The sequence below is a fragment of the Pseudorca crassidens genome, chromosome 4 (assembly GCF_039906515.1).
Source record: "Pseudorca crassidens isolate mPseCra1 chromosome 4, mPseCra1.hap1, whole genome shotgun sequence".
NCBI lineage: Eukaryota > Metazoa > Chordata > Mammalia > Artiodactyla > Delphinidae > Pseudorca > Pseudorca crassidens.
The window spans coordinates 62987004-63003177 of record NC_090299.1 but is presented as its reverse complement, the minus strand read 5'-3'; the positions used below and the strand labels follow the sequence as shown (position 1 = coordinate 63003177).

General features: G+C 42.0%; 1 protein-coding gene across 1 annotated transcript in view; it reads left to right on the top strand.

Annotated features, from left to right (window-relative positions):
• Positions 1-7793, top strand: part of LOC137224124 (potassium/sodium hyperpolarization-activated cyclic nucleotide-gated channel 4-like) — an 82466-nt gene extending 74673 nt beyond the window's left edge. Inside the window, exon 8 of the mRNA XM_067737115.1 lies at positions 3274-7793. The gene's annotated coding sequence lies outside the window, so the exon portion shown is untranslated. The remainder of the gene's footprint in view (positions 1-3273) is intronic.
• Positions 7794-16174: the final 8381 nt, after the last annotated feature.

The following is a 16174-nucleotide window of genomic DNA, read 5'->3' as shown; positions in this document are numbered from 1 at the left end:
TGTATCATGGCTGGGGGCACATAACTGACTTCCTTCTAGTCTGGAGTCTCATGGGCTGGGTCTACTTCCTATTCATCTGTGGATGCGTCCTGCTTAAGCTCTGTCTGGCACCTAGTAGATGCTCAATGCATATTTGTCAAATAAAATTTCAATGCTGGGCCTCGGGGTAGGTTTTGCTCTTGTTTTCTCTCTTAGGTGCGACTGGCTCTTCTCATCTAGGGTGTAAAGGGAGCTGTATATACTTAGCAGTACTACTGTCAGCATTCACAATCACCAAACACCATTAATGACCTAGGTTCCACCCATTCCTGGTCCAAGAGTGACTTTTATTGGCTCTATTTATTGGCCCAAACATGAACTCCTTGGTTTTAACGGGGCCTTGAGCCAAATTTAGAAAAGCACAGATCAAAGAGCTCCAAGGGCATTCAGTGTTGGGGATGCTACCATTCTTCACCAAGTTTTATTTTGGCTGAGTGGTTTAGTATATTTTTCCTTGGTAATTTCCGTTTATCACAAGAATGGGAGATGTTTAACCAAGTAGTTTACAAGTATTTCAAAACACGTTCAGCTATCAGGAGGCTTGTTTCGTATCCAGACACGCTGGGCATGTCAACTTCTTTGGGCAACACTCTTGCCTCCTGTCACCTTCATTCTGCTGCTTAATTGACTTGCATGCTTTAGGCCATCTGACCTGGTAGTGACTTCCCATGTTGCTTTCCTGAATAACTAATGATAGATATTATACCTACAAGTATTAACCACTCCTGATTTAAGTTAGACTTGTTGGGCAACATGAAATGTTCTTAAGCTGGCCTTCTTTTCCTGATGGACTTTCTTGGGGATCGAGCACCTCACCCCACCACCTCCCTGTGGAGGAAGAATATTGCTGTGGACACTTTACCCTGTATCACAGGATACCCTCACACTTGGAAGAGAATGCAGAGCCCATTCTTTTAACTGGTGGGTTATTAATTGTGATGACCCAGTTCCTACTGCATGATGAGGAATGTTTTCTTCATGGAAACAGCCATGTGGAGGGGAGCGACAGATGCCAGGGTTGTTGTGTTGGCCCAGGGCCAGTTCAGAGGTAGCAGGACTAAACTCTTATCTTTGGGATTGAATTCTGCTGGCTTGTCCTTGGGAGTAGGGACAAAGCAAGAGAGGTTAGCAAGAGAGGTGATAAGGTCCTGTTCCCTTGGGTGTTCCTACTTTGTTGGACAATGCGGGCAAATTATAGGCTGCAGGACAGCATGCTGAGATGTTAAAAAGAGACGGCTACTCTGATTTTCCAGTAGTCAATGCCATCTTCAACACTTTTATTTTCAAATTGATCTTTTCTGTTGATTTTTTTATCTGTTGACAGCCCTCTCTGGGTTTACCCAACTGCCCCTTCCTACCAGTTGGGACCAGGGAAACATTACAGGAGTCACAAAATCAAAGGGGGAGAGTGTGTTTGGAGTGGATGTGTTGCTTTCCATGATTAAAGCCTGAAAAATTAAGAAAAAAATTTCCCTCCCGTTCTCTAGATCTTTTTTGTGTTGTTTGCCTGGAAATGTAGAATTACACATATTTTAGAATGTAGAATAAACTAATTAAGAAACTATGATCATAAATGACTACTCCGTGATCCCTGGAACCCAGTCAGAGACAGTCTGTTGCTAAGGGAAGGGCAGGAGCCTTGGAGTCTGCTGGACATGAGTTCAAATCCTATCGCTGGCTCCTACTAATGTGAATAGAAGGATTACTATGAACTTCAGAGAGAGAATATGTATCAAAATACCCAATTCCTAATAGTGTAGTTTATTATACAATTAGAGCATTTTTAAAAGTAAAATTAAGTATTCTTGAACCTTTGGTAAGTATATATACCACGCAGAAGTAAACTGCTTGCTCTCCCCAGAGATTCTGCCATTTTTATAAGAGAGCGGGGTAGTGGGCAGCCTCTCCTTTGCTTGCAGATTTCCTTTTGTTGCATTTTGATCTTGAGATTGGTGGATGTCTTCCTGTATCCTCAAAGGACTTATGGTTTGGTGGACACTGAGAGTAGCACCCACTTGTTCCTGCAGAGATGGGAAACAAGGGGCTTATTGGCCATCTCGCTCAAAAGGCCCTAGACAGAGAGAAGGAGAAAGAGGAAGTGAAGAGGTTTGGGACTTGGAAGGAGATCAGTACTCTCTGTATCTGCCTGGCAGAGTAAAAGCTCCTAAGTGCAGAAAACATAATGACTGCCTTTGTTGGCTGGAAGTTTGCTGGTGCCTCTGGTTTTCAAGTTTTTGCCTGCTTTATAGAGGCAGGCAGAAAGCATGAGATGCTAGATTCCCTTGAGTTCAGCGCTCTGTATTGCCGGGATATTGAAAAATCATTTTAATTTGTTGGAATGCAAATTCAAGAGGAAAATGTGGAATTGTTGCATAAATACATGATATTTTTAAGTCTAATAAGTCCAAAGCATTATAACTTTGTGAGAAAACCACACAATGTGAAATTTTAATGCTATTAACCTAGGAAAATCATTTTAATTACGTGCACTAAAAATATTGCAGACATTGGTCTTCCCCTCACCACATTTCCATTGAAAGTGGGAGAAGGTGAACAAAAGTTCTTTCCCCCGTTTAATGCATTGAAACATTTTAGTAGCGCCCTTTGTATAACTGATTATCATATGGCGGTAAATGCATGGATTCTGCCTCGGTTTGAGTGCCAGCTCCACCTTTTATAAGCAAATCCTTTAACCTTTCAGTGATGTGATTTCTTGTAAAATGGGATTATTGTAAGGATTAAATGAGTGAATATGTGAAGTGCTTGGCAAGTAAGCATTATATAAGTGTAATACTTTCTTCCTCTTCTTACAGACCAGTTTATCTTCACAAAACTTTTGCGAGGAAGACAGCGTAGGAGTTATTAATGTCCTTGTGGGGAATATAAAGTCCAGAATAACCGAGTACCTTCCCTGGGATCAAATATTTAGTAAGCTATAAAAGTGGGATTCAGATTCAAGCGTTCTGACTTTCCACTCTATTGCCCTTAACTTCTGGAAATTTTACACTTTTAATCTTCTCCTTAATGCTCGGGAGTGAATTAAGCACAACTACTGATTGAATATGTCTTCTTCAGATATATACTTATTAACTGAATAGAACAACTAACAAGGAGGTATTGCCTAAAGGAATATTGGTAAACATTCTCTGATATAATAGCACAAACATTCAGGCATTTTATAGGAATTTTTTTCCCTTCGTGTAACCAAGTGTTTTATTATTATTATTTTTTTAGATAAGATTGATTAAAGACAACGGATGCTCAAGCCATTACTATGGAGATTCAACAACCAAGCGTGAACAGGTCTGTATGTGTGATGATACGACACAAAAGCCATGTTACAAATGATGCAGTCATTGAAATGAAGCATTTGCTCAATTCAGAAGTGTGATTTCAAGAGATCTATTTCCATACCTTTCGTCCACAGTGTAGCTATCTTTACTTTTAATCAAAACACTGAAGCCTGAATCACCCTGACAGGGCCTGAACAACAGCATCTATGACAGAGAACATTTCGGAAGAAATCCCTTCATTTTGTCCACATGTCTACTTCGAAGCTGTGGGAGTCGGAGAGGAGAAGAAGGAGGAGTTGATGGCTATATTGTTTTGTACAGTGTTACATTGTACAACAGTGGAGGGGGCGAGGAGAGGAAACTGACCGTAACCTGGAAGAGCAGAGATGAAGGAAAAGAGCTGCTTAGGGCACGGTGCTTCTCAGGAGTAGATAGAGTTGCTATGAGGAAGTTTGTTCTAGTCCTTTTAAGGTTTTAGAAAATATTTCTACGTTGATTTCACAGAATTTTATTACTGAGAGGGATTTTAGAACTTATTTGCCACAACTTTTTTCACTTTTTTTTAGTCAGGTAGACAGTTGAGACCCAGAAGGGTCAGCAGTTCCTCCAACTTCACAAGTTGAGTGTAACCAAGTCGCGATTGGGTCTTTTGATTCCCTTTCTGATTCAGCAGTAGCTCATTGTGGAATCTTGAGCCTGATACATTGCTGGTACTCTGCAAATATTTGATGAAGGAAAGAATGAATTCCTGAATGACTCTGTCTCCCATACCTTTCGTTCGTGGACCACTTTTGTACCCCCAAATAAAGTCAAAAGAGATCGTCGTGTGCTTTGCAGTTGGGCACAGAGATGGAGAAAGCAAAGTTTCTAGTTCTGGAACAGAGACATCAGAAGAATGACCCCACTTCTTTTTAAATTTTCTCTTTGCCAAGGGGGGAATCATTCAGCAGAGATGTGTCTGCTGGGAGGGCCAGGTTCTGAAGTCAGCCACGAGAAGAAAATCACAGATAATCAAAACTTCCCTTGAAGTTTTCTTAGGGAGGTACCATGCCAAAGCCTGGTGGACTATTTCTCAGCCAGTTTTCCCTCCATCATTGGAGCAGACAGCTGTTTTCTTGTTTGAGTACCAGTGAAGCAGTTAGCTTACATTTTGAGGTCATGTATATGAAAAATGTGTATTTTAAGCAGAAGACTACACAGGGAAGGTCCATAGGCATGGAGACAAACCTAGGGCAGAACAGATTTGTTGGTCCTGTCTCATGTTCACTCTGGGGCACCTGCTTTTTAAGACCAATACCCATTCCCTCTCTCTCTCTCTCTCTCTCTCTCGTATATTATCCAACTTACAAAAGTTTAATGTATGTTAGATTTCACTCCACTGTTCTACCTAGTACATTGGGAAAGCTGAACTAAATACTGACCCAGTATCTAGAATCAAAATCTACATTAAAGGTATTTATTTTATCTTGTGGAACTTCTTAGATAAAGATGAGAGTTCTAAACTCTATAATTAGATAATTTTATTGGCAGTGATATGAATTATTATTATTTTGCTGTGGAGCCTTAAAAAAGAGGAAGTTTTGGTATAGATATGCCTGGGAAAAGGAGAATATATTATATGATGACTGAATTTAGAGAAATTTAGATGCAAAAGGCAATCAGCCTCTGACACTCTTGCCCTCTTTTCCCGTCTCTGAAAAAACAAAAACAAAATCCCTGGTTTACTCAGAGTCCCTCTTTTAAGACTTGATTCAGACATCCAAGCCTTCTATCCTCAATAGGCTGTTTGTTGCTTTTCCTGCATCTCTCTCCCTCTTTCTTCCCTTTCTTCCTACCCATCTCCACTCCCAATTCTCCATTCCCATTCTTTCTTATGCTGCAGCTTCACTGTGGACACAGACCACAGCGTCAGGGAGGCTTTTTTAAGAATTTCTTAAACTTACTAAAAAGTAATAAACTCTTGCAGACATTACGAAGGAGGACTTTGGACAGAGATACCTAGCTGATTTCCTGGAACAATAGCTGGGGAATTATTTTTCGGCTCCAGGAGGATAATATTTTAAGTTGCTATATGTTTGCTGATCCTGGGGAGAGGGTTGGAACAATCGAGCATGCACGGGAAGCTTGGGCTCTTGGCCCAGTCGGCTCAGAGTCTAAATATTTGGAGGATGAATACTTGAAAATGCATTTAAACATTTAAAACATTTTATTTGTTTTTCCAGGAAGTCGCATTGTTAATGTGATACAATTCTGCAGCAGGACTCTGTCTGCGGGAGGTGTGAACCTCCTGGACAAGCCCAGGCTCAGGCTCCACCTTAGGCCTTGGTGTGAAGCCAGAGATGTGCATGTCTATTGGCTAATGTCCACGCCTGTGAAGTGGGTTATTATTACAATCGCTCACCTTCAATGCCTGTGTTCTAAAGTCATCCTAAGGGTCTGACCCAACTCTGCACTGAAACCAAGAATGCAACTTCACACACACACACACACACACACACACACACACACACACACACACACCATTTTCCAAATCAAATGCTGCAATGTTTATCTTCTTTTGTCAGTGCTGCCGCTTTATTATTATTGCCAGCTTCCAACTCTACACAGATGGTCATCTGTGGTCAGTTTTCCTCTCCTGCCTACGAGGCAACATACCTTTGGGCTGGTATACGCTTAGAGAATTCAAACTAATATGAATGCATTCAATTGTGTAAAATGTAATTAGGAAAGCAAATTTGTTGTAAAAGCAGCCTATGTGTTTATATAACTTACAATCAATTAGAAGCAACTGGGGGATTTTCAATGTTCTTTAGACACACAGATATATTCCAGGACCTCAATTATGTCAACTATTTGCCTATCTCAATCAAATGGTCTAGATAATTGCCAAATATCTACTTTGCTATGCTATCAAGTCCCAAACTCTCATTGTCTCGGTGGAATGGAAGTGAGAATCACCTTCACTTCTAAAATTTGAAGTAGAAAGCGCTGGGGAGGGCTGAGGTAGAGAGTAGCATGGGTGTGCACCCGACCTGGTAATTGCCATGGTAAGGTGTCTTAGACAACATGATAATAACTCTCTCGATAGAACTGGGGATGCGGTAGCAACAGTAAAAATTATATTAAACTGGGCCCGATGCCCAGACTATCAGCCTCAGATAAACAAAATGTAAGAGAAGCATTTCAAGAGGGGCTAACTTGTGAATCAAGGAAGCTAAAACAGGCCAGAGAGGTGCTCGCTTGAGGAGACAATGCTTTCACCTCCTTGAAAAAGCTGTGCCCAACCTAATTAAAATGCCCAATCTAATTAAAAACCTAACCATAATCTCCCCGGTGGCCCTTCACTCCACCCCTTTCCATTGTTAAGATGCTAATAGGGTCGCTTAGCTGAAAAATTATTAAACCAGAAACTATTTGAGCACACACGCGTAATCCCCAGCCTAGCGAATTGGAGCGAAGATGCTAGTGATTTGTACAGCGATGGTGGTGTCTCCCTCAGCAATGATGTATGACATGGATTAGTGCAGAGCAGCCATCTGCTGTTGAGGAGGGTGATAGAATCTGTTCCACAGCGGCAGATGACTCCCCAGTGCTGGCCAGCTGGCTCAGAGTGGACGAAGTTGGGCAGGGTAAGTGATGCCCCAGCGACCCTCTGGGGAAATAACTCCGGGACCTCTCCCTTAGGTGCCTATATTTGTCCCTGCTGGCTTCATGCATACACATATGTCATAGAGCTGATATGATGCAATACACTTTAGAACATGGAGAAGAAGGAAGAAGCACATACCCACCATAAAGTTTAAAAGTTGCTGGTCTTGAGCATGAGATGTGCCCTTGAGTCTCACGGTAGCCTGGACAAAAAGAGGAAACCTGATAAATCTTATAGCTCACACTATCTGGGAAAAGAAGCAAGTCACTTTCTTAGAAGAAATAAAGTTTTTTCTTACTTTTTCACGTTTAACTTGATAAAGAGGAGAAATTGAATTTCTCAGGGTGTATATTAGAAAATCAAACTGCTAGAGTGCTTGACCTATTTACAGGGAAAGGACCAGAACATGGATTCCCCAGTGACTAATGAGAAATAGGTAGCGCTCAGCAGTTCCCTAATAGGATTGTGATTTTTACCTTTTTCTCTTTGCATATCTGTATTTTCTAAAATTTCCACCATCTGGGACTTCCCTGGTGGCGCAGTGGTTGAGAATCTGCCTGCCATTGCAGGGAACACGGGTCCGAGCCCTGGTCCGGGAAGATCCCACATGCCGTGGAGCAACTAAGCCTGCGAGCCACAACTACTGAGCCTGCGCTCTAGAGCCCACGAGCCACAACTACTGAGACCATGTGCCACAACTACTGAAGCCCACACGCCTAGAGCCCATGCTCCACAACAAGAGAAGCCACTGCAGTGAGAAGCCTGTGCACCGCAACGAAGACGCAACGCAGCCAAAAATTAAAAAAATTTCCACCATGAACATGCATGACACTGTCATATAAATGTGCTGGTTCTGGGTCTGCTTGACCTGAGGTCCATTCCTCACTCTTCCTTCCCTGGCTGTGTATTCAGGGGGCCTGACCCCTCTAGGCCAATGTTCTTAGACCCCATGTCAGCCGGCTCCCAACTGGGTTTGGCCCATGGAGGCTCTAGTGGGAGTTTGGAGAACAGGAGGGAGGTTGAAGTTAGGGTATTTCTCCCTCTCTCTCAGTCCTGGGTGGTATCTCTGGCAGCTGCTGCCTCTCTTCCTTGGTTCCATCTCTCACAGGAAACCTGCCATAGTTCCTGCTTCCTCTGGGTAATCCCAGGCCCAGGGCTCGGGTAGCATCACCTCCTCCCTTTGTCCCTCCAGCCTGGGAGTGGTGGCGACTTCCTGCTGTGGCTAGACTCTGGATTGCCTCACCATCCCTTGTTTGGCTTTTAAGTTTCTTTCATCTCATTGCACTAAACTTCCTCTGTTCTAAATATTCAGAGTGGTTTCTGTCTTCCTGATTGGGCCCTGACACAAAGAAACAAAAATGTATTTGAAACAAAAATGAACGGGGCAAAAGAATTTAGAGGAACTTGAGCTGGAGAAGTAACTGAAGAAGCAAAAGCCGATAGATCATGGCAGCACACACAAAGCAAAGTCTGGGCTTGGTGCACACCAGCTGGATAGGACTTCCGGTCACGTACGGGCCTTTTTAGGCACATTTACGCACACGAATTACAATTTTACTTAGAGTTGTCAGCTCCAGAAGTGAAGGATAACAATATGTCAGTTATAGAGAAAAAACAAACAACCCCCCTCTCAACCCCCATAAGATTTGGAGTCCTACGTCGTTCACGTCCCATAGAATCAATTCCTGGCTTGTGGTGGATACTGTGGTTGACTCTGCAGCCTCCATTCCACCCCTCCCACATGGCATAGCAGCTGTGGGGTTTGGAGGGGACTGATCCAACCTCTAGCTTCTGGGTTGTGGTCTTGGTTGACATGGTCACTGGATCATGTATCCCAGGCCTCAGCCAATCAGTACCTGGTATTCCCCTGGCCACTGGTGCAACAAAATGAAGCCGGGGTCTCATGTTTGATGATTGGAGAAAGAAAAGTTCTTTCTCCTTCTAGATAGTGTGGTGGGCCCTGACACTGCTCCAGCATTTTGCTACTAAATGGAAAAAGAGACTCAGAATAGAGCTGACACAAAAAGAAGGGTAAATCCAACACAATCAAAATAAAACAGCTGGATTTCTGATCAAACTGTGCCTGAAGCCCACCGCACCACTGAACTTTTTCTGTTCTAGAGTTTCTCTATTCTATTTACTGTTTAGTACATTTTGATTTGGATCTTATGTTACTTGCAACCAAAAACATGCTAGATGAGACATAGAAATATTGTCTTATTGACTGTGTGGCCTTGGGCCAGTCACTGAATCTTTCTGACCTTCAGTTTCCTCATCTATAAAATGGAACTATAAGTTGATTTATCTTAAGGAATTTTTGTGAGGATCAAACGAGGTAATAAATGAGAAGGTGCTTTGTAAATTGTAAGCAGTTATTTGAATCTTCTTATCACATGTATAATTTCTTTCAATTGTTAATGCAGTTTTATATCTCTCCTACGTATAAATAATTAATTTTAGCAAGCATAAATTTCTGTAATAATTACTCCATTGCTGTGAGCGTTCATCAGGATTAATCAGTAATACCCATATTTCACTCTGTGTAGCCCTAAATAATTTACTTTTGAAATCCCGGTTGACCTATGTAATCTTGAAAGGATTTACCTCAAAACTCTCAGCCAAGTGGACATGAGTTGACTAACTCCTCTGCGTGACCACGCATCACTCACTTGTAAAACGTGTGCTTTTCATTGCCATCTGGAGCAACCCGTGAAAAGTGGGTGTGCAGCATTCCTCTCACAGCGTGAAAGTTCGGGCACATCCAAAAAGGTCCAGCTGGTCAGCTCTGCCCTTGCATTTTCTTGGAGTTGCTGCCCTGAGGCTGTTTGGTAACCTGAGAGAGTGGTTTACACATGAATCTTTGAAAGGGCTGCAAAAGGAAGAGCGCCCAGGGGAACAACACATAGTGTTTAGGTTTTTGTAATAACAAAATATTAAGGGTAATTAATTGATCAAACCTAATTAGATAAGGTGTCTAACATTTAGGGCAATGAAAATAAAAGTACACAAGAAGTATGCTTTATGTTTTTCTTCCAATAATTGGCATATCTTAGGACAGGACCTGGGATGACCTTGCTGACTATGGTGGGTCAGGGCAGACAAAGAATGACTGGGACTAAGAACTTGACCCTCCCATGGGGCTGGGACAAGCCCAGAGGACAAGACCTGCAAGTTCAGCCTTGATTTTTCTCACCAAGCACTGTTGATTCTACCTCCCAACCAGATTTCCCATCTCCCCCTTCTCTGTCTGCCTTGCCACTGAGTTGGGTCAGGTCCTCATTACATGTCTCCTGGGCTAGTCTCTCTGCCCCCAGCCTCAACCCATCTCTATTCATCCTCCACCCTGCTATAGGAATCATCTTTTAAAATTACACTATGCTGCCCCACCCCCTTCCTCCCTTAAAACTTTTCACTGGCTCCCTATGGCTGATCCTATAAAGCCCAAAGCCCTTAGCATGGCAAGACCTTGTGGGATCTGACTTCTCTTAACAACCAATCCAGTTTCTCTCCCACCTCCCTCCCCCCCCCCCCCCCCCCCGCCAAGTTCCTTCCAAATCAAATCAGAGTCCTGGGACATAGCTCTTCAAGGCCAGTGGTTATCACAGTTTGACCGTCATAAAAATTACTTGGGTTTGTTTAAAATACAACTTCCTGAGCTGCATCCTCACAAGATTATGATCCAAGGGGCCGCATCTGGGAATCTGAAATTTCACAAGAACTTTGGCAAAGTCAGGTGCAGGTGGTCCTCAGACTGTCTCTGGAGAAACACTGTATGATAACACTTATCACATTGTAGTCCACGTCTTTTCGCATCTGTCTCCAACTGAAAGCAAACAAAGAAAGAAAGTCAGATTTCCAAATTACACCCCAGAGTCACCGAATGAGACTCTGGATGTGTGGAGGGGATTTCAGAGCTCTTTATACCAAAAGTTATGAAATTTTATCATCATGGATCCATGCATGAGATTTCCTCCCCCCCCTTACTCACCCTGGTTGTTACCCAGTGGGATATTTCTATTTAAAGAATAACATTTTTTCAGCTTAGAAAAAATATCTTCTACTATCATTTCTTTGCTTATCTCTTCACCTCCGTCTCTCTGGTCTCTGTCTGTCACTTTTATTAGGTGGATATTGGAATTTCTGGGTCTAATTTCTGATGTCTCCAACTTTTTCGTATTTTCATTTCTTTTTCCTTTAGTATGGTGTTCTGGAAAAATTTCCCAGCATACTTTGCTGCCTAAGTGCTGTACTCTGATGTGTTCTTTCTGTTATTCAGCACATCTATTGAGATTTTCATTTTTATTTTGATTATTGTATTATTCATTTCTAAGATCTATAAATGCTTATTGTCACAACAGCCTTTTCTTGCTTAGGAAATGTCATAGCATCCTTAATTCTCTAGACTGTTCCATGTACAGTACTTCTTTCAAAGTTTTTTTCTGTTTATTTTATTTACTCTGTTTCTTTGGATGTTGGTTCTTAGATTTGTTTAGTATGCTTTTCCTTTCATGATGTTGATTTTCCTTACATGTTTGGTGATTCTGGATTGTGCACTCATCTCTGTATTGGATAATCTTTGTTTTTTCTAGGTCAGGGCCCACACACCATGGTCCATGGGCCAAATTTGCCTGCTGCCTATTTTGAAAATACAGTTCTTTTGGAACATAGACACACTCATTCATTTATGAATAATCAATGGCTTCTTTTGTGCCACGATGGCAGCATTGAGTAGCCCTCAAAGACTAGAATATTGATTATCAGACCCCTTACAGAAAAACTCTGCTGGATCTGGCCATCACTTTATAGGAACTACAGCTCAGGGAGAAACATAGCAAGCAATGGTTGGTTGATTGATCCATCAACTAAAGCAGAATGTGAGTTATTCTATAAGACAAAAGACAGTTTTTTCACAGATAAGTGGCGTAAAAATGAAAAAAAAAAAGAAGAAATTCATGTGGATTAAAAGATATTTAACAGAAATATCAACCAAAAGCAATGTGTAACCCTTGCTTGGCTCCTAATTTAAACAGGATCCGAATTTAAATTTTACTTTTTTATAAAGTAAAATTTTGAAACAATGGGAGAAAATCAAATATGATCCAGTGTTTCTGAATTTTACTGATGCGAGACAAATCACCCTACCACTTGGTGGCATGAAACAACCACAGTGTTTTCATGGTCACAGGGTCTGTGGGTCAGGGCATAGTGGAGATGTCTGGAGTCTCAGCTGGGAAGACTTGAAAGGCCAGGCTCAGCTGGGAATGTTGATTGGACACCTACCTGTGGCCCCTCAGGTGGCTGGATTCTGAGAGGGACCATCTTGAGATGGAGCTCTGGAGAGTAAGTGCTGTAAGAGGACCAGGCGGAAGTGAGGAGACTGCCCTTTCTAACCTTGCCTTCAGAGTCAGGCAGCTTCTCACGTCTATCCTTCCAGTGAATGGCGAAGGCCAGTGCTGAGTCAAGAGGAGGGGATGGAGACTTCTCCTCTTGTTGGCAAACTCACCTGAAAGCATTTTTGGAAAATGCAGTCTGCCACAACCGGCTATTAGATGATGTTAATAAAAAATTATTGTCATTGTTTCCTTGTAGTGTTTTCATGGATTTGTTTTTTAAAAAGTCCTTTATGTGTTAGAGAGTCACACTAAGTATTTATGAGTGAAATGATATGATATTTGGTATTTGCTTTAAAATACTCCAGGAAAAAAATAATAAAGGTAGCAGTGGTAGTGGCATAGAGAAAACGAGAATGACAGAATGCTAGTTGTTGTTGCAGCTGGGTAGTGTGTACTGGTTGTTTGTAATATTCTCTTTAATTTGTATGTGTTTGAAAAGTTCTTATATTAAAAACAAAAAGAAAAGAAAAAGTCTTGTTGCCTGTTTATGAATGCTCTTTCCACCTCCAGCAGTTGTGGGTGAGTCAGAGCCTCGGTGCTGAGGGGGGGAGCATTGGTCACTCATCTGCCAACTTTAGGGGCTCCCTGTTCTTTCCGGGTGTTACCGATGCCGTGAGGCATTTCCCTCCCTCTTCCTGCTAAGGGCTTATGCTCACTGTTCTAGCCTGAGGCAAACACACTACCATCTACTTCTTGGCACTATTTGGTGGAGGAGAGGGACCTCCCAGATTGACGACCAGGATTAGGTTATTATAATCCCCCATGGCTGCCCCACTTCTCCCTCCTTTTCCTCCTATCTGTTCCCTCTGTGTTTGGAGTGCACCAGGGGCCACTTCTACACGTGCACCAGTCTCCCAGGAACATGACTTTTGGTGTAATTTGCTTTGTCAATTTGGTCTTCTCTGCTTTCTCTATTTCAAGGATTACTTAAAATTTCTGATCTGATGATAGCATGTTTTTTGTAGTGTTATTATGGATCTGACATTACCTCCTCCCACTGCCAACCCTCCCCCAGCAACAAATATCTCACTTTTCTGTCATTTTTAGAGATGTTGATTGGAATGGAAAACTATTCATAAGCACTCAGTTGGCCATTTTGATTCCATACCTCCAAGTTGGTTTTTTTTTGGTTTTTTTGTGTGTGTTTTTTTGTGGTGCGCGGGCCTCTCACTGTTGTGGCCTCTCCCGTTGCGGAGCACAGGCTCCGGTTGCACAGGCTCAGCGGCCATGGCTCACGGGCCCAGCCACTCCACGGCACTTGGGATCTTCCCGGACCGGGGCATGAACCCGTGTCCCCTGCATCGGCAGGCGGACTCTCAACCACTGTTGAGACCACTTCCCACCAGGGAAGCCCCCCTGATGGGCCTTTTAATTTGAAGACTTGTGACTGTCTTCAGCTCTGGGAATTTTCAACTCTTTTTCAAAAAATTTCCAGTTTTGCTATCATATGCCTTTATTTATTCTGTTTAGGACTTTGTTGGCTGTCCTTTTGTGACTACAATGGAATATCTATTAGGATTTTTCACTCTACGCTCTGTATCTCACCTTCTCTTTTCCATCTTCAACCTTTTGCTTCTCCATGCTACACTCTGGACATTTTATTCTTAAATATCTTTTGGTTCACTAATTCTTTACTGCTTTGTCTAATCTGCTGTTAAAACTGTCCTGAGTTAAGAACCTGAGTTCTTAATTTTGACCATTGTATTTTCAGTTCTAGAATTTCTATTTGATTGCTTTTCAAATCTTCAGTGTCACTTTTATAGTTTACAGGTCTTGCCAACATTTTAAAGCTTATTTTTTTATCTCCTTGAACATAGTAAGCATTGTTGTGTTAGAGTCTATGCCATATCTATTAGAATCTGGAGTATCTCTGGGTCTGTTTCTGTTGTCTGTTATTTCTGTTGGTTCTTGATCAAGGAGTTTCATCCTTTTTGTGTGTCTAGTTATTCTCAATTGTGTCCTAAACATCTTATTTTTAAAACTTGTAGAAATAATTTGAGGCCTGAGATGATATTATCTTTATCACAAGACATGTTTTCATGGTTTCTGCATCCCATGGGTGTATTAGCCATCTGGGATCACCTTAATCCAAGTATGCATTGACTGACATTTTTTAGCCTCCAAATGTTATAAAAGTGGGCTGCAGTCTGTGTGAGGGCTTATTTGCTTCCAGTTTACCTTGATACTTAGGGTGCAGGTCTTCAGGGTCCCACTTCAAAGTAAGGGGAGAGGATATATTTTATCAGAGAACTGGGCTGACCTTGTTCTTTGATTGTTTTTTACTCCTCATCCCAGAGAGGCTGTCAATAGTGGACACATCCTCTAAGGCTTTTCTTCCAGATTGGCAAGTGTCCCCTCCATAAAGGCAGTGTGAGTGCCAGACTCACTTCCCTGGCTTCATTTCTTTTCGCAGATCTTGTTCCTTAAAGTAGAAGTCTCTCTCTCTCTCTCTCTCTCTGGTAAACTGAAAGAAGCTCTTCTTTACCAAAAGGAGAATAAAATATCTCTATGAAACCTCTGTATGAAATGAGAACTCTCCCTGCATCTTAAGCAAGGGTTTCCAAACTGGCTGATTAAGAAAAGCACTTGAAGAGCTTTTAAAATGGCCCAACCCTGGGATGTGTGTACTTCGGTGAGTGAAGACTTTCCCAGGATCTGCGACCACAAATGATTTTAAGGTAATTTCCAGATCCCCAGGGTCCATAGGTACTTTTTCCTCAGAAACCACCTGTGCTTAGATACTCCCTTTCACAGAGACCTTTTCCTACTAACAGCTACCTGGGTGGACACTGAAATCGATCAGAGTTCACAGCCTTTCTGGCTTTAGTAGTTTTAATATGTCCATGTAACTGAATTAAGGGCAATCAGAATCATACCTGGGATTTTTTTTTTCAAGGGCCATCAGAAAAGATGTGTACCTTCCACTGTGGTTACTGAGGTGGGAGGACCTGAGTCTGGCATTGCTGGTGGCCATCTTGCCTTCTCTAAAGAAAACCTGTTTAAGAGAAGAAGAAAGGAAGAGAGAGAAATAGATTTCTGACAATACAATGAAACTTAGGAATCTTGTGCTGGACACCAGTTGCATCCTTGGACTCCACAGTTAAGTGAGACAGTACATCCCATTTTTTTCTGCTTCAGCTAGTTTGAGTTGGGTTTGTATCACTGGCAACAGTGAATGCTCTGTCTCTCCATTCTAGAGAGACTGTTGTGACTAGGCAGGTTGCCAAGACAAGAACTTGGGTCCAGGAGAAGAAGGAGATATTTAGCTGGGATACCTGGGACATCTGGCCTGATATGACCAGAAGCACAATATTGAACTGGAAAGATACAAAATACAGTCACTTCATAGACCCACCATTCTGCCTTGTACTCATAAAAGACATCACTAATCAATCACAGCATTCTTTCCTACCAAGTCAGGACAAGTAATTGCAATCTTACTTTTAACACTGAGTGCCAGGCAACCACTATTATTGATTTGAATTTGTGTGTACTTCCGATCCTGGATTTAACGCCTGGAGACTGAGATGCATTTGTACAAGAACTGGGCTTGAACTTGGGATTTCTTCCTTGTGGATGCTTTCAGAGTATGCCTGGTCAATTATTATTATTAAAAATATTATGAATATGAATAATGATAAATTATTGAGCTTTCTTTTTATTTTTTTAATTTTTTTGTTTTTCTTTTTGTTTTGGTACGTGGGCCTCCCACTGTTGTGGCCTCTCCCATTGCGGAGCACAGGCTCCAGACGTGCAGGCTCAGCAGCCATGGCTCACGGACCCAGCTGCTCCGTGGCATA